This window comes from Schistocerca gregaria, chromosome 2, assembly GCF_023897955.1.
Source record: "Schistocerca gregaria isolate iqSchGreg1 chromosome 2, iqSchGreg1.2, whole genome shotgun sequence".
NCBI lineage: Eukaryota > Metazoa > Arthropoda > Insecta > Orthoptera > Acrididae > Schistocerca > Schistocerca gregaria.
The window spans coordinates 802,519,633-802,540,764 of NC_064921.1; the positions used below are offsets into that span (position 1 = coordinate 802,519,633).

The 21,132-nt window shown below is 43.1% G+C and overlaps 1 protein-coding gene across 1 annotated transcript in view; it reads right to left on the reverse strand.

The window, feature by feature from the left end:
- The window catches only part of LOC126335078 (cysteine-rich protein 1-like), a 138,819-nt gene that overhangs the window by 21,351 nt on the left and 96,336 nt on the right, over positions 1-21,132 (reverse strand). The window lies entirely within an intron of this gene.

The following is a 21,132-nucleotide window of genomic DNA, read 5'->3' on the forward strand; positions in this document are numbered from 1 at the left end:
TGGAAACACCTCGGCTCATCTCATCAGGAGCCACGCCGCGCTTCGCATCAGCGACCAGATTAATCATCGTCGCATTTCACGGTCGACCCCGCCACCGAGTCCCACCAGCACTATACGCCACATAACACCCCCGGCGCAACGATCACCGGCACGCGCAAAAAATTGGGGATTTAAAAAAATACCGGCGAAACAAAATAAAAAAAAGGAAGTCGAGCGAAGGTCCCTAGAGCGCGAGGGGGATCCGAAAAAAAATATGCGCCGCGAGGAAAAACAAATATGTGGGCGGGGATGGGACCTGTCGGTGTTTGGGAAACAAAACCCCCGATGAAGCGCGTTAACGCCGGCCGCGGGGGGCGGAGAGGGGATTGTCGCCATCGCGCCGGCCGCGCGGATAGCCTATTTATTAGCGGCGCAAGGCAGTCCGGCACCCCTGGGCCCCTCCATTAGGCTAATTAGCTTCTAATTATCGCGCGCTCATTATTGTAATAGCGAACGTCCCGCGCCCTCGCGGCCACCTTCCGAATTAAAAAGGAAAAGGCGGGCGGGCGAGCAGGCCAAGTGCGCCGTGGGCCGAGCTGCAGCGCCGGGCCCCGAGCGTGGAGCATGTCATTAGCGCACCAGAGGTTAATTTGCAGACCGCGCTGCGCGAGGCGAGGCGAGGCGAGGCGCAGCGTCTCCCCTGGAGACTCCGTCGCCACTGTGCGGACGCGGGGCCAGTGTTGGTGCGACGCCTAGACGACGCGCCGCGGCTAATTGCTGCTGCCAAATGGCGCCCGTCCGCCGCTTCCCTGCAGGCACCGCATCTTTTCTTTTTTTCCCGAATGACGCGCTGTTTTACGAAATTACACTGCCTGCCTCACCTGGTTACTTGCAAGAGGCAGTACTGTACATACATGCAGTCCACAGACTAGGGATAGGCTAAACTGCTACTTACGAGAAATAACCTACAAAGTTCCAAGATACTCAGGTAATAGTTCCCAGAACATATTAAAAATTTAATAGCTTCCGCATGTAGCGGGACATCCTCCTCTAATATTACTTTTCCTCAACAGTGGTTGTCGATACCAGTATTATTTTTCGAATTTTGAACAAGTCAATAGTATTTGAGTTACTTTTCTGTAAACTTTCGCTGCCCATGATTGGCCACGCGGTTCTAGGCGCTGCAGTCCGGAACCGCGCGACTGCTACGGCCGCAGGTTCGAATCCTGCCTCGGGCATGGATGTGTGTAATGTCCTTAGGTTAGTTAGGTTTAAGTAATTCTAAGTTCTAGGGGACTGGTGACCTCAGATTTGAAGTCCCATTGTGCTCAGAGCCATTTGGAAACTTTCATGAAATTTTATACACAGTATTTTCGGGTGCACTCAGCCTCGTGATGCCAATTGAGGAGCTACTCGACCGAATAGTAGCGGCTTTGGTCAAGAATACCATCATAACGGCCGGGAGAGTGGTGTGCTGACCCCACGTCCCTCTTATCCGCATCCTCCATTGAGGATGAGACGGCGGTCGGATGGTCCCGGTAGGCCACTCGTGGCCTGAAGACAGAGTGGGCTATGTTATACCATGAAAAGGAATAACTTTAGAAAATATTTTATTTTCGATGTTATAATCGATAAGTACTGGTTCTGTGCCGGCCGGAATGACGGAGCGGTTCTAGCCACTTCAGTCTGGAATCGCGCGATTGCTACGGTCGCAGGTTCGAATCCTGCCTCGAGCGTGGATGTGTGTGATGTCCTTAGGTTAGTAAGTAGTTCTAAGTTCTAGGGGACTGATGACCTCAGAAGTTAAGTTCCATAGTGCTCAGAGCCACTTGAACTAGTTCTGCACAGTTAAAATTATTTTTTTTAGAAAAATTTGAAAATACGAAAGATTTGCTCACTTAAAATTTCTATTATTAATTACGCAATCATATACTGTTTACTATGTTTATTCTGGATTCATGTATGAAACAATAATCAAAATTAATAATGTAACAAAGACTAGTAGGGATTCATTTATTTAGAAACATAGCAAACCCTAGCAAACCCTTTGCAATATTGTTGTTTTTCCGCGGAGAGCGAGAATCGTAAGCTTGCCTCTGATGTGATCGGCCGTATTCTTGTATAATCGGAGCGAATAATGTATTTCGGCTTTGTTAATGCGAAAAATCAAAAGACTGTATGATATACTAAAATGCGAGAAAATATATTTACATAAAAAATATTTAGTTCAAACCACCCATGAGGACCTGACGTGATATTTTCAGCATCAAGAATCAGAACCCTAGACAAGAAGAACTCGAGCCATCTCAACATGTCAAGCTAGCCGCACGGTCTTAGGCACCTTGTCACGGTCCGCGTGGCTCCCCCCGCCGGAGGTTCGAGTCCTCCCTCAGGCTTGGGTGCGTGTGTTGTTCCTCGCAAAAGTTAGTTTAAGTGATGTGTAAGCTCAGGGAGCGAGGACCTCAGCAGTTTGGTCGCACAGAACTTACCACGAATTCCCAACATGACAAGCTAAGTAAGCTTGAAAGTTTATTGTAATCTTCTTTCCTTTAAAAATATTCATAAAGACTATGCTTATTAATTACATGGACTGGGCATTGTTTAATGTGGACAATTGCTGGAAGAAGGAAGGAAAGGGGAGATAATACGCATAATTCTGTGAGATCACAAAATAGTTTGGGTTACTGTACGTTAAGGACAGCATTCTCAATCAAATTTGATATTGTCAAACTGCAGTGCAAGATCTATTTTGGAGGATACTTTTTTATTTATTCACAGCTGTTTTGTTAGCTTTGGATGGACTCGCAACAGTTTACTGGTTTCGGCACTTACGAGACATCATCAGCACCTGTATCTGATTTTATCCTTGTGCACACTGCACGAGATGGACGTTGAAGTCATAGCTGGGCGATGCTAATCGAAAAGTTAACTTCGCAAGTCGCTAATCCTTTACTAAAGAAATTAACTTCGTCAAAGGTTAAAGCGTTACTTGACAGGAGACTTATCGTAAGTAAAAGTGAATCGTTAACTCGCAATAAACTTTACGCTACGGGTGTAATGATATGAATAAAACGTATTACTGTTGTTTAAATAAAAATACCAATTATGCCAAAAGACCCCCAATGCTTTTCTGCCGTATTCTTTGTAAGAGGTCCATAATTAGAGAACTTGTTGCTTGCGCACTCGAGCTGATGTAATTTCGATGTATTGCTCACGCACTGCCTGCGATATGTAAGCTAGAAAAGAATCTGAGACCAAAGAGTAGTATTGACTGCAGTAAGAACTGTGTGGCAGTAGTCGTAAGTTGTTGCTAGCGAGCAGTCGTGTCTGGTGTATCGTGTTGGCTGGGACGGTCGTGTGCAGCGATGGCAGAGCCTGAGCGTTGTAGGATAAGGTAAAAGCAGCCTCGCGCATATATAGTATTGTTACATCAAGTCCCATGTAAATGTTTAAAAAAAATCTCTTAATAATAATCTTTCTCATAAAAAGTAACTTTTGACATTTATCTCAATTTAAAGAATTCACTAATTTCTCCAATCCTTGGCAATCCCGATTATTGAAAAGAAAAGTCAGTTCTTTCCTTTTTTATAAGACAAATCTATCGGCCAGCATTGCACTTAGCTGCGCCAGGAAAATTTCTTATAGAAGCAGATATATACGCGTTATCTGGCGATCTAATTAAGGTAAGATTTTTCAGTTTATTCAGAATGATGTATCAGGGCCATGACGCAGCATTGCTGACGTCCAAAATTTACCAGGTTAACTTGACTGTCAATTATTGGAAGGTTATAGGTTTGTCATATTGTATTATATTTTCACTGTTGGATGGTTACGCTAAATGAGAATATTATTCATATTATTTTATTTTTGTGGGGAGGTTACATCTTTTAACCGGATTAATGCCACTGCCTACGGTGACTGTATCTAAATGTTGAATGTTGATTTTTCTTTTTGGCTTTTTACGATCGGATCCTGCCTTCACTGTTTCTTCAAGCTGTCACACCGCCGTTTCATGCGCTTTCTTACGTGTTGTTTAAGGCTGGAAGTATGAGTCCTAATGGTTGATTTGTTTAGGCAAGCACTGTTTGCAACTGAAAAGTATTTGTTCTCCCGATCTAGACACAAAATTAACGTAATCACTTAAATACGGCCACGGATTTTCACCAACGTAGAGCTAGAATCCGACTCCAGTCAGTCCTCTGACAAAAAGTAGCATACCCTACTTAATGCGAACTCACACTGAAAACCAACTCCAACAAACTCGGCTGATAACTGTATTCACTCGAAGTATGACTAAGTTTTCAACTGTTGTCGACAGTTGTTTTTTAAGTCGCGAGTCTGAACAACTAGTTGAGGGAAGTTTTGTCTCGAGTTTTTAGTTTATGGTCAGTGAGCAAAAACACGGCGGAGTTGTGTGACTTGCGCATGCACATTTGCCGTGTCGTCTTCTGTGTTTCTTTCTTCGTCTGCTGTGTTTCTTTCCTCGCCTTCTGTGTTTCTTTCTTCGTCTGCTGTGTTTCTTTCGACAATAACAATTCACGAGTCGTCAACCTGATCCAACAATTCAGTTTTTGTTAGAAATTGAAATGAGGAAACCTCTGTAGGATCCTTCTGATTCTGCATATAAAGACAGATATAAAGGAAAGATCTGTAGAAAGAACTTTCGGGTAAAACTGGTGTACCGCTTGTGGAGTGTGAAAGGAAATGGAGAAATATGAAAACACAGTACAATCGAGAGCATTACAAAATGGTCAGAACTAAAAGTGGGTCTGGGAAACCTGAGATTTACCTTCCGGAATGGGTACTTTACGAGCATATGAAGTATTTGGAAGGCGTGAAAAAGCCAAGGAGAAACTGTAAGAAGCTGTAAGATTTTTGGTCGGAAATTTTGCAATACAACTGTATTTTCACAAGAAATTTATCTATTTTTCTTGTCATATCATTTTGTAAACATCTGATACAAACTAGGTTGCAAATTAATGGCTTACATTGTTAATAACTAATGCTATAAGGGTTTTTTTGTTCGGAAGTTTTTATTACATTTGTCTTTTCAGTCGATATTTATTTATCCATATTTCTCTTGCCATTTCGCTTTACCAACATTCGATACAAAGTAGATTGCAAATTGATCCCTTATATTCTTTGCGGTTCTTCTTGTGTTGCCTCCATTTCTCTGAAGACATTTATTTTGCGGAGATATCCTCCAACTGCCATCCGAAACCCTGTCTGTTTCTGGACTTTCCACATCGAAACTTTTGCTTTTTCAGGACTTACGTTCATAGGTGTTCTAAGGCATCGAAAAACTGATTACAATATTCCAAAAAAAAATTCTCCACTATTCTTCTAGCGCGAGATATTCGGTGGAATCCGTTACTATTGCTTTTCTGCAGTAAAACTTAAAAAAACCGAACGTTTATTTACAAGAGTTTGAAACGATTGTCAACATGTTTCAACAGTTGTAAGTTTGCCAAACACACAACAGTTGCAGGTTTGCCAAACTTACAACAATTGTATGTTTTGGTTTGGTCGAGTTGGTTTTCGGTATGGAAGTACCTTAAGCATACAAGGGTAAACAGCCAGCACTAGGTTATTCACCCTCGCACTCGATTGTTTACATCAATTGCGCGCATACTGGAGTGGCCACACACCTACACGGTTCGAATTTATCAGAACGTGACTTCCGCGGGCGGATCTGTGTAATTTTTGCCATAAATATTAAGTACCTAATTAACAATTAATGTATTCAAAAGGTTAACGGAAATTAAAGAATCCGTTAAGGTGTTTTTTTAAAATTAACTTGAAAGCTAATTAGTTACTTCAAAAGTTAATTTCTTTAAGTAATGATTAAAGGTCTTGCATCCAGCTATGGTTTACGTACATAATATGATTTTTGACTCTTAAGGGAAGCCGGGCTTTCAGAATTTCGTAACAATCGCCGCCTTTTCCATCATAATTTCTGTAACATTTTCGTAACGACTGTCCGCGACGAAGCCCTCATCTCTGCTCTGTGATCTATAACTATCTCCTCCGGAAATCCGACTTGGTGGAGGTCTCGGGTAATGGAACGATACTTACGAATTACGGATGGTATATGAGACCTCCCCTCTTCGGTGAATTACATTTTCTTAATAGTCTTCCGGTGATTCTCCAGCAGACATCTGCCTTCCCCGTGGATACGATTATGCGGTCGCTCCACGTTAAATTGCTCCGGCTGTAAACTCCCACACACTTCTCGGTTGCGATTGATGTCCATCACTGATAGCCGTGACTATTAAGCGATGTCGATTTATTCCGTCTGTTCAACCTCGTTTTATTTTATCTGTGTAGTGACAGCACATTTAAAAATACTTGGCGGCAGATTAGCCTGTCGGAGTGCGGAAGGTGACCGTCTCAAACATATGTGGTTGTGCTGGCAAATGGAAACGCAACATTATTAATTTGACAACAACGTGGAACAATAAAATGTTTTCAAAACAGTTCATCAATTTAGTGGGTGGTGTCTGTTATAAAATGCACTTTACCATAAAAACACGGACCCCTTAATATGACGCATTCTGTCAGAATAGGATTGGATTACGATTTCTTACACTGATAGTCAGCAGACAGTTCTTGGACCAAGCGATCATTACATTAAAGTATTTCTGGATGTCAAGTTTCGTAAATTGTCGCCACACTGTCTTCAGATGTATATATAACCTCCATATCTCTGTCAAAGGAGGTAGCGGAGAGGTAACACTAAAAATTTCACATATGGGAGGTGTGTGGTCCAATTCCCAGTCGGACCATACAGGTTTAGGTTTTCTGTGGCTTCTTAAAATAGCTTAAAGCAAAGCCCGAGGGGTTCCTTCGGAAAGAAAACCAGCCGATTTCTTCCGCAGTCTGAGCTTGACTGCATCACTAATGACGTAGACCCCGACACGATGTTAAACTCTAAACATTTCCTCATTCTCCCTACTAAGTAACATAACCTGGACAAAGTAATCGACAAGTTATTCCCATTATTGCCAGTGTGAAGAGATTAGCAGTATTTATTATTAGTATTTTTTACAAGAAGCAGTGACTGATTGTGTCTGTTAATATATGAGGCACGATGTTTTTGTCCACAGTGCCCCTGGGGAGGGTAGTAGGACGCTAAAGGATGAGTTGCAACTTCTGGTTGGAGTGATAAATGGCACCTAGGTAAGAAAATGTAGGTTAATACAGATGATTACGAAACACGATCCCGTAATGTTCGAATACGGCATTAGTAGTGCAGCGTTAATGGTGTGCTGCCTGATCCAGTCGCGTCGACTAAATATCTAGGTGTAATGATGAAGAGCAATATGACATAGGACGAGCACGTAAGGACGACTGTAGGGAAGATAAGTGGCGACTTCGGTTTACTGGGAGAATTTTAGGAAAGTTTAGCTCATCTGTAAAGAAGACCACGTATAGAACCATAGTACGACCAATTCCTGAGTGTTGTTGGGCTGTTTGGGATCCCCACCAGGTCGAATTAAAGGAAGACATCGAAGCAATTGAAGACGGGCTGCTATATTTGTTACCGGTAAGTTCGGTCAGCTTGCGAGTATTACGGAGATGCTCCGTGAACTCGAATGGTTAATCCCTGGAGGAAAGACGACGTTCTTTTCGCAGAACACTGCTGAGAAAATTTAGAGAACTGGCATTTGAGGCTGACTGCAGAACGATTGTACTGCCAGGAACATACATTTCGCTTAAGGACTACGAAGATAGGAGAAATTAGGGTTGGTACGGAGGCATGTAGATAGTCGTTTTTGTGGAATGGGGAAAGGAAATTACTGTACCAGAGACCTCCGCAAATGCGATCGGCAACCCTTCGGGCACCTGGGGCACGCGTGTAGCCTAAATGGCCCCTGCACACTTCACTGTCTCGCGCACTCGCCCTGTCGCAGTTAACGCACGGGCATCAGATAGCGCTACCAGCGTTAGCAGAGGCCGCCACTTCTAAGGGACCTATTCGCGTCCGCCACATACGTGAGCAGAAAATAGTGCTGCGAGTATTCCGCTGCCGGCCGCTACAAAGGTCGGCAACCAGAGCTACACAGGTCATGTTAAGGCCACTCGATATGTTACGTCCATAATACGAGCACCAGTATCAGTACCTCTGTAACTGTGTTCCCTATTGCCTGCTACTCTCAACTTCCACCGTAGGAGGATGGCACGGGACATCAAGCTCCACCGCCACACTTTCAACGTGCTCTCAAATGTTGTCATCGGAATGATGGCACTGTAGGATAGAACAACTTTACAGTTCAATCAAGACTGTAAGACCCAGATCCGCCTGTGATGCTTTACCTTGCTCTATCACCAAAAGAAGTGCACAGGTAAAGTTCTTCTGGCTTCGAAAGCGTCTCCGAGTAGGCGGTCTCACACAATCGTCTTAGATCGCTCTCCAAGTCCTTTTTATGGACCGACACCCCTATTTTCAGCATTCTTCGTTGTTTCCCTAGGTGATATTAGACTGTATCCAGGATAGAATTTCCTGTTCCTATGCTGGTGTAATTCAGGGATTGTGTTATTTGTCAGACTCTGCAATCGCCATTCTCTCTTCATATCTGTGTGACACTGTAATTGTGATTTTGTTATTATCGTCAAGCAGCAAACGTTTCTTTTCTCAGTCAATAAACTTATATGAACTGTGGCCACTGTCTTCACTGTGTCGGTGTGAGCGACACAGCAGAAATGACTAGTAGTGGTAACTGACGGAGTTCTACATCTTTGAAAGCTTTCCGTCATGATGTGGTTCATGAAACACGACGTGTGAATGAATGAGTTGTAAACACAGGCGACACGCGAGCACTTGGACGCGACGCACAAATTTCACCCGCCTACTGGCTTGTCGGTCAGTACCGACCACCGCCTTCGCTGCCAGGTGTGGCCCAAACCGTTGCAATTCCACGCAGATAAGCAGACAGTACACGGATCGCCGCTTATCTGACAAGCCAGCCGACACGTCACCGTATCAGCCGGCCGGCGGGACAGGCAGCGCTTATCTGTGGCTATGAGTGATTTATTGTCACCGGTCGACTTTCAGGTACGCCTCTCCATGAAGGCTGATCTGCACAAGAACCACGACCACGTACTGCTACGGGACTCCGCTTCTACGGTTTCCCCGGCGTTATGAATTAGCAGGTGTTCAGCTGGTTGAAGACGATACATTCCTGCACAATACAGGGTGATTCAAAAATATGTGGGACAAAGACTTTGTCTTCTAGGTACCCGCAGAGAAAAATCGCAAGGTGTGAAGTCTGGTATCTGTGAGGCCAAAAGATCTTGCACTCCACTTCTTCCAACCCAATGTTGTGGGATCGAGTTGTTAAGACAACGGCGCACCTCCAAGTGAAAGTGAGGAGGGCGCCGTCATGTATAAATAGGAAGTCATCGGAATCTCCGAGCGGTTGAGGAAACAACCAATTTTACAAGATGTCGAGGAATTTCCGTCACAGGTTCCTCCGCAAAAAAGAAAGGTCATTAAACTTTGTGGATTAAACGGCAGAAAACACATTCAGTTTAGGTGAGTCTCTTTCGACGACGAAGACAGGATTTTGTGACCCTCAAATTCTTACGTGATGGGGGATTAGTTTACCTCACAGACGAAAGATCGAATCGTCCGTGAAGATGAGCCGTTCGGATCCGGAGAATTGAAACGCAAATTTCGTACCCTCTGTTCCTGCTGGAACTGCCACTTGTAAGGCTTCACATGTAGGCGTCGTTTCAGAGCAAGCCCATTGTTGTTTGAGGAAGTTTAAGGTCCTGGCCTGCCCGTCTTGTGGACTTCCGAGGGCTCCGTGTGAACACATTTCGGATACGATAGAATTTTCATCAGACGTGCGTGGCCGACCAGTATGTTCCCTTTGGACAGGAATCCAGTTTCCAAGAATTCTTTATGCCACTCACAAATCTGCTTGTGCAGAATCGGCTTCTTGCTGAATCGACGGCGGAATGCACGTTGCAGTTGCACAATGGATTGACTTCGCACAAAATGCAACACACAAAATGATTTCTCTTGTGGTGTAGTCGCCCAGTTGCTACAAACAAACAACAAGGCAGCTGTGTAAAAGTATGAGCCTTCCTTTAACCAATGACTTACGCGATTTGTTTCTATCTGTTACAGTCTGTCTGTAATAAACAATTGAAATGTGTTCTATCTTTTCAGTCACCCTGTAGTTCTACAGTGGTACGCGTAGTCTCAGATGAGCTATAGTTATGTACGAGGGCAATACTAAAAGTCGTCAGAAACCGACTGCCAATTCCATTTCCAACACGTAAAAAAAAGACTGCAGGATCGTAATCTACAGACTCTACACTACGTGTTGCCATAGCGTCTCTCACGAGACCACATGTACTACTTCCATAATGGCAGACATCAATGTTTCGTTTCGACAGCGAGCTGTGATTGAACTGCTAAATAAAGAGAGAAAGTGTGCTGCCGGTAACGGCGCTGGCAGTGTTAGGAGATGGGTGAAACATTTTGAAGATATTTAAATACGAGTATGCTATATGACCACCGCAGTGGTCGCCCTCACACTACCTCGATGGAACTCAAAAAGAAAAGAGTGGACGAGGTCATAAGAGACGATAGGCATCTCACAGTGTATGACATCGGTGTAAAATTTGCTGTAGGACAGTGCAATGCAAGAAATGATTCAAAGCTTACGTCACTAAATGTTTTTGCCCATTGGTTTCCACGCTTATTGACCAAAGACAACAAACTTCAGGGAAGAACCGTCACCCAAAACCTTCTTCAGAGATTTCTGACAGAAGGCGATGAGTTTCTAAAGAGAATTGTGACAAGCCATGAAAACTGATTCCATCACCGAGCCTGGAACAAAACGCCACTTGGATTTGCCATCGAAGAGTGAGCAACGGCAGTTCTATCTGCTGGGAAAGTTATGGGCTCTGTCTTCTGAGATTTGCGTTCTTCTTTCATTGCTTGACCCTGGGCAAACTGCAGACGATGCCCACTTTTTGCTGACACTTCTGATGCTCTGTCGTGCGTTGCGCGGTAAGAACCCAGGGAAGATCATTCTACAACAAGATAACACGGATTCTCAAACGGCCCGTGTCCGGCAGATCAAGATATTTGGGTGGGAAGCTCTTCCAGATCCTCCACCCTCGCCTAAAATCTTTTCGGTTATGTGAAGTAATATATGCGAGACCAACGCCACGAGACGGTGGAGGAAGTCCGGAAAGCGGTCTGTCAGTGCCTTCGGGAAGCTGGAACAGAATTAAATCGTAACAGTATTTTCAAAATTGCAGAATAATACGAAAAATTTGTGCAAAGGAGTACGACATGTTGAAAAGCAGCGGAAATGATGTAGATTAAGGTGATGTACTTGGTTTGCCTAATAAATAAAAGATTAAAATTTTGAAAGTCGTTGCTTATTGCTATCAGAATGGCCCTCGTATACTCCTATTTCAATTGTTTTACAGCTGGCTGTTCGTCTACCGCTAATCAGTCTCCTCTTCTCTGTTTCCGTCCAAATATCTTTTTCTTCATTCCTGTCCATTTACACTCTTTTCACGCCTTCCTAGAGGTCTCCAATCCCGCACTTCCCGTGATGTTCTGTTACAATCCATTCGTCTCATACTTTTTCTTTTATATCAGCTGTACCAATGTTGCATCCATTTGTACTGATCACTTGTTGACCTCGCTGCTTATTCTATCCTAATACGTGGATTGCCCAGAAAGTAATTTCCGATCGGTCGCGAAATGTAAACCACTGAGAAAAACCGATAAAGCTTTGCACAGTTGTGTTGGGCAGTGTTTCTAGTATGCCCGTCGATCGTGTCGCGTAGTTCTTTTCAGTTTTGAGTGAACAGTGAGCACGTAACGATGCGTAGGGAATAGCGTCTCCGACCAAATATGAGGGCTTGGTTAGAGACTTCGCCTGTGTCATGCAGCCCACATAACACACCTGTCGAGCAGTTCCTTCTCCACGCCAATTCTCGGCCGCACACTGTAGGGGCAATGAAGACGCTCAGGCAGCGTTCCCGATGGCAAGTGTTTGGTCACCCACAATACAGTCCGTAATTGGCTCCCCCTGAGTCTCATCTCTGCTAACAAGAACCGCTGGCTATGAAGACAGAATTTTTCCACAGGCAACAAGCTGCAGACCAGTGCAGGTAACTGGCCGAAAGCACAGGCGGCTGCTTTCTATGACGAGGATATTGGAAAGTTGATACAACACTACGACAAAACTCGAAGTTGGAGCGGTGACTATGTGGAGAAGTAGGTGGAGGGTGTACGTAACTCTTGTAAATAAAAAGTTTCCTGTCTTCATTGTGGTTTCCATTTCGCGGCAGACCGGAACTTACTTTCTGAACAACCTTCGTATTCTGGTTTTGAAACACCTTCTCCGATACGTAGTTTCCATAGTGTTGAGTCTTTCCTTCATTTTATTTGTCAGTATCAACACATTTCCCCCACATAACACGATTGATGTCAAGTGTAACGGAAGCTGTAGCAATGACGTATGTAGGATGGTTCAGCAAAGCTCTTCATCTCCAATATTTCCGGAACCGTTTAAGGTATCGCAATTCTGTTTTCATCCAGTTCGTTATGAGGAAAGTCCCACTGAACGACGTAATAAAATCTTTTCACAGCAATATTAACTACAGATTTTTCATTATGAACTTCAAATTTTCAAGCGGAACTGTAGTAATTTGTTCTAGTAATAACGTAATTCTAAAAGAGACGGATTCAACGGTGTCTCACTACTAAAAATCCGATCGTTAATTTCGAAAAAATTATAATATTTAGAACTTAGAATGTATCTGATTTGAAACTGAAATCGTTTACTGTCATAGCGGAAGTTCATCACTTCACACCCAAGTGAGGAAATACATTACATCATTTAATTAGTAAGCAGAGTTTGAAAATAATTATAAATTATAAAACTGTCTAGACCGCAAAGGCACGTTTATTACAGGATGACCGGTTTCTATTACCAAATGATGATCTTTAGACCTACAAAACTGTAATATGATACAGGATACAAGTTACAGGGCAACGTATGCACAACGAATGCGATTTTTATTTGTTTCCTTTTTAAAGTTCTTAGTATATTTATTTGACAATACGTGCATTGATAAGCTATTTCTTCTTTATTAAAAATTGTTCTACGTAATTTTCGCGTTCTAGTTACTAATTAGTGCATCTTTTTGTACATAACTCTTCCGATTTACACCTGACTGTTTACCGCTGGTATCATGCTGTCAACCGTAGGCGGAGCCTCAAGTATTTGAGAAATAGGTGCGCTGCTCTCTCCAACAGTTCTGACTGTCTTGATGTAGCGGTTTGTGCTGCGCTTACATCCATTATCCAAAAATAAGTGTTTATCTATGTTTTGTAATGTTACAGCTATTTTTAAGTTCTTTTTATGTATCCCTCTAATTTATATCTAGTGTCATATTACAGTTTTAAAGGTCTGAAGTTGATCATGTGATGGATTTTGTGCGAAGACCTTGTAATAAACTTGCGATCTAGATTCTTTTAGAACTAATTTCAAATATTCTATTTTGATCGCTGACTTTGTCCAGCGATGTTTACAAAAACAAATTAGGCGAGTATTTCAGCGCCGCGATACCAGTATAAAAGGGCAACAGGAAATGTAGCTTTCATTCTGTGACGCCAAGTGCATCGCGTGCTGGTTAATTTGAAAAATTAAATGCCTTCCACAAACCAGTAGAAACTAGGTACAAGTAGGCTACGTCTTTACAGAGAATGCAAAAGAAACTGGAAGAGAACAGTTCAGTTGTGCGCATAAATGTAGGCCGACAGAGATCGTCCAACAAGAAAGACAATCCAGTGAATGTGCAAAAATATTGTAACTGGAAGGAGATTGGAACACTACGCAGAAGGTAAGAAGCAAGACTGCAGCGAGCGTAGAGAACGAAGTAGATGCTCTGGCAGCTGTTGCTCATAAGCTACACGCCAGCTCCACAGAAATTGCGAGTGCCTCTGCAATAAGTCAGCCACGTGTTGTTTGCATTTTGCGCGCAAACAGCTTCCATCCGTTTCCAGTGTCACTTCCGTAGCAGATGAGCATTGGGACTGCAGAAGACTCGTGGAATTCCGTCACGACATCAGAACAAAAGAATTCCTTCTTTAGAGGATTATTTTTACCGAAAAAGCCACCTTTAGAAATCATAGAAAGCTTAGCGTAAGATATACGCACCTGAGAAACCGCACTGGCAGAGACAGGATGAACAACAGACGCGGTCCTAGAGAAGGCACCACTTGATATACCCGTGCGTAGATGTATGTGGTACGAGCATGATGGATGGCGACTCAGTGCTCGTTTGTGGCTAGGAGAACGCTGACCTAGCTCTCTCCTCGTCGCTGGGCAGGACGTGAAGCCGTTACCAGTTGGCCTGCGCGTAGGCCTGATTTGACGCCATTGGCCCTTTTTATCTGGGAAAACTCAAAGCGGAAGTGTATGTATACGTTCGACGACCCAGAAGGATTGAAACCACTGCAGGAATCTCTGGAGTCTGTCCAGATGACTGAAAACGTTTGTAGCATAGCCGCTGAGCATTTCGAACACTTGAGAACATAAATGGAATTTTAAGAGAGTGTTTATGACTACATTGTTTTGTGATTTTTTTTTTTTCGTTGCTGTTGCTGATGTACTTCTGAAATGTAAGTGTATGTCTTGAAATGCGAGGGGCATTTGAAAAGTCCGCGGAAAGTCCTAGAGACGGCACCACCGGCGCGTATCTAGCTCATGTTTAGTTAGTAGCATCTTTGAAAAGAATGCACACCAAGCCATATTGGTCTATTTCTTTGTGTTTGGCATTCGTGCGAATCAAGGAAGTCGAGCGATTGTCACAAAATGGACGAAGAAGAATTTCGTGTGGTGATTAAACATTGCTTTATGAAAGGCAAAATGCCTCAGGAGACTAAAGAGAAGCTTTATAAACATTACGGTGACTTTGCACCTTCGATCAGAACAGTTTATGAGTGGTTTCAAGATTTTCGGAGTGGCCATACGGGCACAAGTGATGCTGAACGTTCTGGACGCCCTGTGAAGGTTACGACTCCAGAAATCATTGATAAAATCTATGATATGGTGATGTATGACAGAAGAGTTAAGGTGCGTGAGATTGCTAGTGTTGTGGGCATCTCGAATGAAAGGGTACATAATATTTTTCATAAACATTTGGACATGGGAAAGCTATCAGCAAGATGGTTCCGCAGTTGCTTACGCTCAAACAAAAACAGAATCGTGTGAAGCGTTGCAAGGATGGTTTTCAGCTGTTCAGGAAGAATCCGCAGGACTTTAAGTGCCGTTTCGTCACTGTGGATGAAACATGGATACATTACTATACTCCTGAAGCCAAACAACAATCTAAACTATGGGTTACCAAGGGAGAATCTGCACCAAAAAAGGCGAAGACCATTCCTTCGGCCGGAAAGGTTATGGCGACTGTCTTTTGGGTTTCGCAAGGGATAATCCTCATCGACTATCTCGAGAAGGGTAAAACTATTACAGGTGTATATTATTCATCGTTATTGGGCGATTTAAAAACCGAGCTGCAAGAAAAACGCCGGCGTTTGAACGGCAAAAAGTCCTTTTCCATCACAACAATGCACCAGCACACACCTCAGCAGTTCTTGTCGCAAAGTTATTGGAAATAGGATTCCAACTCGTTTCACATCCTCCTATTCTCCAGACATGGCTACCTCGGACTACTATTTGTTCCCCAATTTGAAGAAATGGCTGGCGGGACAAAGATTTTTTTCAAATGAGGAGGTGATTGCAGCAACTAAGAGCTATTTTGCAGAGTTGGACAATTCCTATTATCCGGAAGGGATCAACAAAGTAGAACAGCGTTGGACGAAGTGTATAAGCCCAAAAGGAGACTACGTCGAAAAATAAAAAAAGGTTTGCCCCAAACACGTAAGTAGTTTCTATTTTTGCACAGACACTTCAAACGCCCCTCGAAAACGCGTAGTGAAGTTATTATTAAACGACCTTTACGTCTAAATTTCCTGTCTTGTGGATCCCGTAAATTTTTGACTTGCACCACTTTTCCTTCAAGGTTATGGCAGGAGGAAGAGCAGAATTGTTACCGCAGTTAATTGGCGACTAATCCTTAGGATCAGTGTCCTTTGTCTTTCTGTTGGTTTGTCGGCCCCGTCAGAATGGGCAACTGTGATTAATATCACTTTCGAATTAAAAAATAACAGACGCCATATATATATATATATATATATATATATATATATATATATATATATAATTAAGGCAAGTACGGACGGCCAATGACCTCTTCAGAGCAGATGCACACCAGGTTCGAACTCTTACGAGACTCGGCGAAATGACGCAAGTAAAGAGCATAATGGGCAAGGGCATTACATTCGTTTTGTGTGGGTTAGTTGAGAATTTGGATCTGATGGGACGCGTGCTACGGTAATCCGTGCAGGTATCCGGATGGCTCAGTGATCAGGAGACTGGGTTCGAAGCCCTCTCTGGCACAAATTTCCAACATTCCCCATTTATTTAAATCAATGCCCACTCGCAGCCAATGTCTGTGTCTTAATTTAGATTCTCTCACCTGCGTCAGGCTTGAGTGTCCCAACAAACGGCCACGATAATTCCCTACAACAACACCTGCAAAAAGACTGCAGTCTGTTTCAAGCACATCACTGATAAATCCAAGTTGTAATTGTGTAACATCTCCAACACTACTGATTAGATTTTGAGGAGTGAAACGACGATGAATTCGTCTGTTTCAGAACCTTACATTAGTAGCAGAAATTACTGTATTTCTATCAGAAAAGACGAAGTCGATATCCGATATCTCTGCAGTTAACGTACCCCGTAGTTACGAAACGAGACTATATGTCATTTAGCGAAGTTTTTTTTTACAGTTTATTTGTGTTGGCAAATTAGCTGAATTACCCCTGAGCACGCCTACTCTTAGGTATACTGACACAGTTTGCATCGGAGGCTGTTAGTATAGATACAGCTGTTAGCTCGAGTCGAAACCTTTCTTAAGATCTCCGAAGTTTCCAGCATTGTGGCGAATCGCACTCCTGCTCATGTGCTCATTCCTACAAGGTTGACATGAGCGTAATGTTTTTTTTTTCCTGCTATTAAAATCTCATCTCCATGCGCTTTCATCCTAAGCCACATGACTGTACATCTCATCTGCCATTACTTCCGAAATGGTTTTATTATCAGTAATAACAGTTTTCTACTTCAGATCTTGAAACAGGGCTTAATTTGAGCTTATGCAACAAGTCAGCGTGTTGAGAAGTGGACCTTCCATGTGGCGCTAATGCCTCAGGCCGACTCGTGATATTTAATTTTGTGGACGCAGACAGAAGCTCCACCATATGTCAAAGCGATTAAATGGTCTTTCAAGAAATCATACCCTAGACCTACTGACTAATTGCTTCAAATGTTATTGCAAGATACTAAATGCTGTTGTGTCATTCACCGAGCAGCTCCGCAACTGATTGAACGTTGGGGTTGGCATGACGTCATAGTCGCGAATGTTACCGGCTTGTGCCGATATACAGGGTATAAATAAAGTCCGGGAACACTTTCAATTATTTTTTGCACAAGAACTAAACATTGTACGAATGTCATATAATTGCATTTTGAAGAGAAACTCTGAAAAGTCGTTTTTACAAATATTCGATATGCGAACCATGAGTGACACGGCAGACTTCAATACGGCAATCGCATTCTTGCCATACCAGTCCCAGCATGGCATCGTCGACTATGGCAGTCGCTTCCCATATTCTCTGCAAGAGATCTGCTACATAACGTGGTAGAGAAGGTACATACACCAGATCTTTAATGTGCCCCGCAGAAAAATAAGTCACACGAAGTGATATCTGGTGATCTGGGAGGCCATTTCATGCAACAGCTGTCTCTGTCTGTAGCAGGCCGATCCATCGATGCGTCGTCATTGAGCTTGTGCATTAGCTCCAATTTGAAAGGTTTCATAGACAGCTTCTGTAGCAGGACTTTCCACACTGTCATAGGAACCATTTCGAGTTCACGTGATGCACGATGCCGGGATTTCTTTGGACACCTTATGAAGTCTCTCGTAAGCGCTCCACATTCGCTTCACTCACACTGGGACGTCCGCTTCTCTTTGCCGGGCACAAGCAACCCGTCGTAACGAAGTTATTGTGCCAGTGGTAAATGGTCTTCCTTGTTGGTTGCTTCTTACCTTCTTGGTTCTAAACATCCGCTCAACAGCTGTAGCACACTTGTTTTTGTCGAACTCCAACACAGAAAACTCGCTCCGCACCTGTACTCGCCATGTTTGCGACTAGCGCTGACTACCGGCAAACTACCAAACTACGCTGTGGCGGTGTACATGAAAAAAAAAAAAAAAAAAAAAAAAAAAAAAGATTCAGGGTTTCTCTTCAAAATGACGTATGTATGATACCTGTACAATGTTTGATTCTTGTGGAATAAATAATCGAAAGTGTTCCTGGACTTTATGTACACCCTGTATTAAATCGAGCAGAACTATTGTGCAAAGTGATACTGCTGCGGGTACAGAGGTGGCATCTGCTGTTTGTATTACATCTCATCTCTTTACCGGTTTGATGCTAAGAAATGATGTTTTAATAAGCTGAATTTCAGAACAGTATTTTGTAAAAATATTTCAAATTGTAAATTTTAACACAAGCTTTCAAAAATCGAGAGTTGTTTAATGGCTGGGAGGGGGGGGGTGTATGTTTGACGAGTTGCGTTCTAATTTTAGACATTTAGCATTGTCTTGTAACACAAAAATATTTAAAGTAACCACGGAGCGCTTAACAAAAATAGCTCTTGCGACATGGTGCGTGGAGACGTGTGTCTTGGGTTCTCTGTCGTTAGTTTCTCTCCCATCTGCAATCGTATCTCAAGGTTCGTCTACCCGAAACAAGTTCCGGTTTTGTTTCCCCCATACAATTTGTTAATTGTTTTCAATTTCTTATTACCATATGAATTGGTTACAGATCGGTACCACTGCAAAGATTCACAGCGACCAGAACGTCAGACAAGATTTTAACGCCAGTCAAACGTGGCTGTTCTCCAGTTCCCACGCAGAGCTGCTATCGCTGTTTACGTCTGGGGACTCGTGGTGACGTGTGTTCTGTTTCCACACACAGCGCCTGCCAGTCCATTGGCACGTACTGGACACATGTCCCAGACTGGCGAACACTGCGGAGTACAAATTGGCACAGACCAGTGTCGCCTCGGGTTCCTAGTCTCTGTCCACTCCTGATAGTCACAAGTGTCAAGAATGTATTGTTCGGTACGTATACAACACAACTTTCGCGATGAATATCAACGCCTTGGATTTTTTAGACGTTATTTACCGTATGATGGAATAGATTTCACAATATGTGAGATTTTTCAATTGCGACACACATTTTGAATTGTTGCCATAGGAGAACCAGACGCAATGTCACATTCTCGCGAACGCAGCTTTAAGCAAACCGACCTACTGCGGTACTGCCACGATAGTTCTCGTGTAGCAAAAATTATTTTCATTTCAGAAACATTAGAGACTTTACTGAAAATGACAGTGGTACCAGAAATACCCTCCGTCGCACACCGTGCGGTGGCTTGCAGGGTATAAACTCTGGGGATTGATCGATGAGAGGATGCGGAACAAAAAAGGCCTAATGATCTTATATCCGGAAAGGCATGGTTTCCATCCTAGAGACCATATATTCAATCATACTTTGTAACAGAGCGGTTTAATGCGCGCTGTACCATGCAGCCATGGGGGTGGGGTTGTTTTATGTTCATAGCCTGTGTACCAGGCATTTTCAAAGAATAATTCAAATTTTATTATTTCACGTGCGCTATTAGTCGAATTCGCATGATTTTTAAGTTGCTTCACGTGCGCTATTAGTCGAATTCGCATGATTTTTAAGTTGCTGTGCTGATAAACATGTCTGAAACGTATTTAAACAGTGTTGGCAATGTCGGATATTTAGCCTGCTGTCAGCTGTCAAAAAGCTTACACGTGTCTTGGTACTGATGATGATGATGAAGATGAAGTCCCGCACCCCGTAACCATACTAGCCAAGGTCCTAGTGGAGATCGTTTGCCATTGCATTCCTAAGACCGTAATGAGGATGCATTATTATGATGAAGACGACACAACACCACCCAGTCATCTCGAGGCAGGTGAAAATGCCCTACCCCGCCGGGAATCGAATCCCGGACCCCGTGCTCGGGAAGCAAGAACGCTACCGCGAGAACACGAGCTGCGGACGTTCTGGTAGTACCGCCGATTATTATTTTGTATGAAAATGGATAAGAAAATTTGTATTAAATGTTGATCAGTTGTAGAATTTTGGAACACGTATTATGTTCGAGTATAATGTCTTTTCTGGAGACTAGAAATCTACTCTGTAGGAATCAGCATGGGTTTCGAAAAAGACGGTCGTGTGAAACCCAGCTCGCGCTATTCGTCCACGAGACTCAGAGGGCCTTAGACACGGGTTCACAGGTAGATGCCGTGTTTCTTGACTTCCGCAAGGCGTTTGACACAGTTCCCCACAGTCGTTTAATGAACAAAGTAAGAGCATACGGACTATCAGATCAATTGTGTGATTGGATAGAGGAGTTCTTAGATAACAGAACGCAGCATGTCATTGTCAATGGAGAGAAGTCTTCCGAAGTAAGAGTGATTTCAGGTGTGCCGCAGGGGAGTGTCATAGGACCGTTGCTATTCACAATATACATAAATGACCTGGTGGATGACATCGGAAGTTCACTGAGGCTTTTTGCAGATGATGCTGTGGTGTATCGAGAGGTTGCAACAATGGAAAATTGTACTGAAATGCAGGAGGATCTGCAGCGAATTGACGCATGGTGCACGGAATGGCAATTGAATCTCAATGTAGAGAAGTGTAATGTGATGCGAATACATAGAAAGATAGGTCCCTTATCATTTAGCTACAAAATAGCAGGTCAGCAACTGGAAGCAGTTAATTCCATAAATTATCTGGGAGTACGCATTATGAGTGATTTAAAATGGAATGATCATATAAAGTTGATCGTCGGTAAAGCAGATGCCAGACTGAGATTCATTGGAAGAATCCTAAGGAAATGCAATCCGACAACAAAGGAAGTAGGTTACAGTACGCTTGTTCGC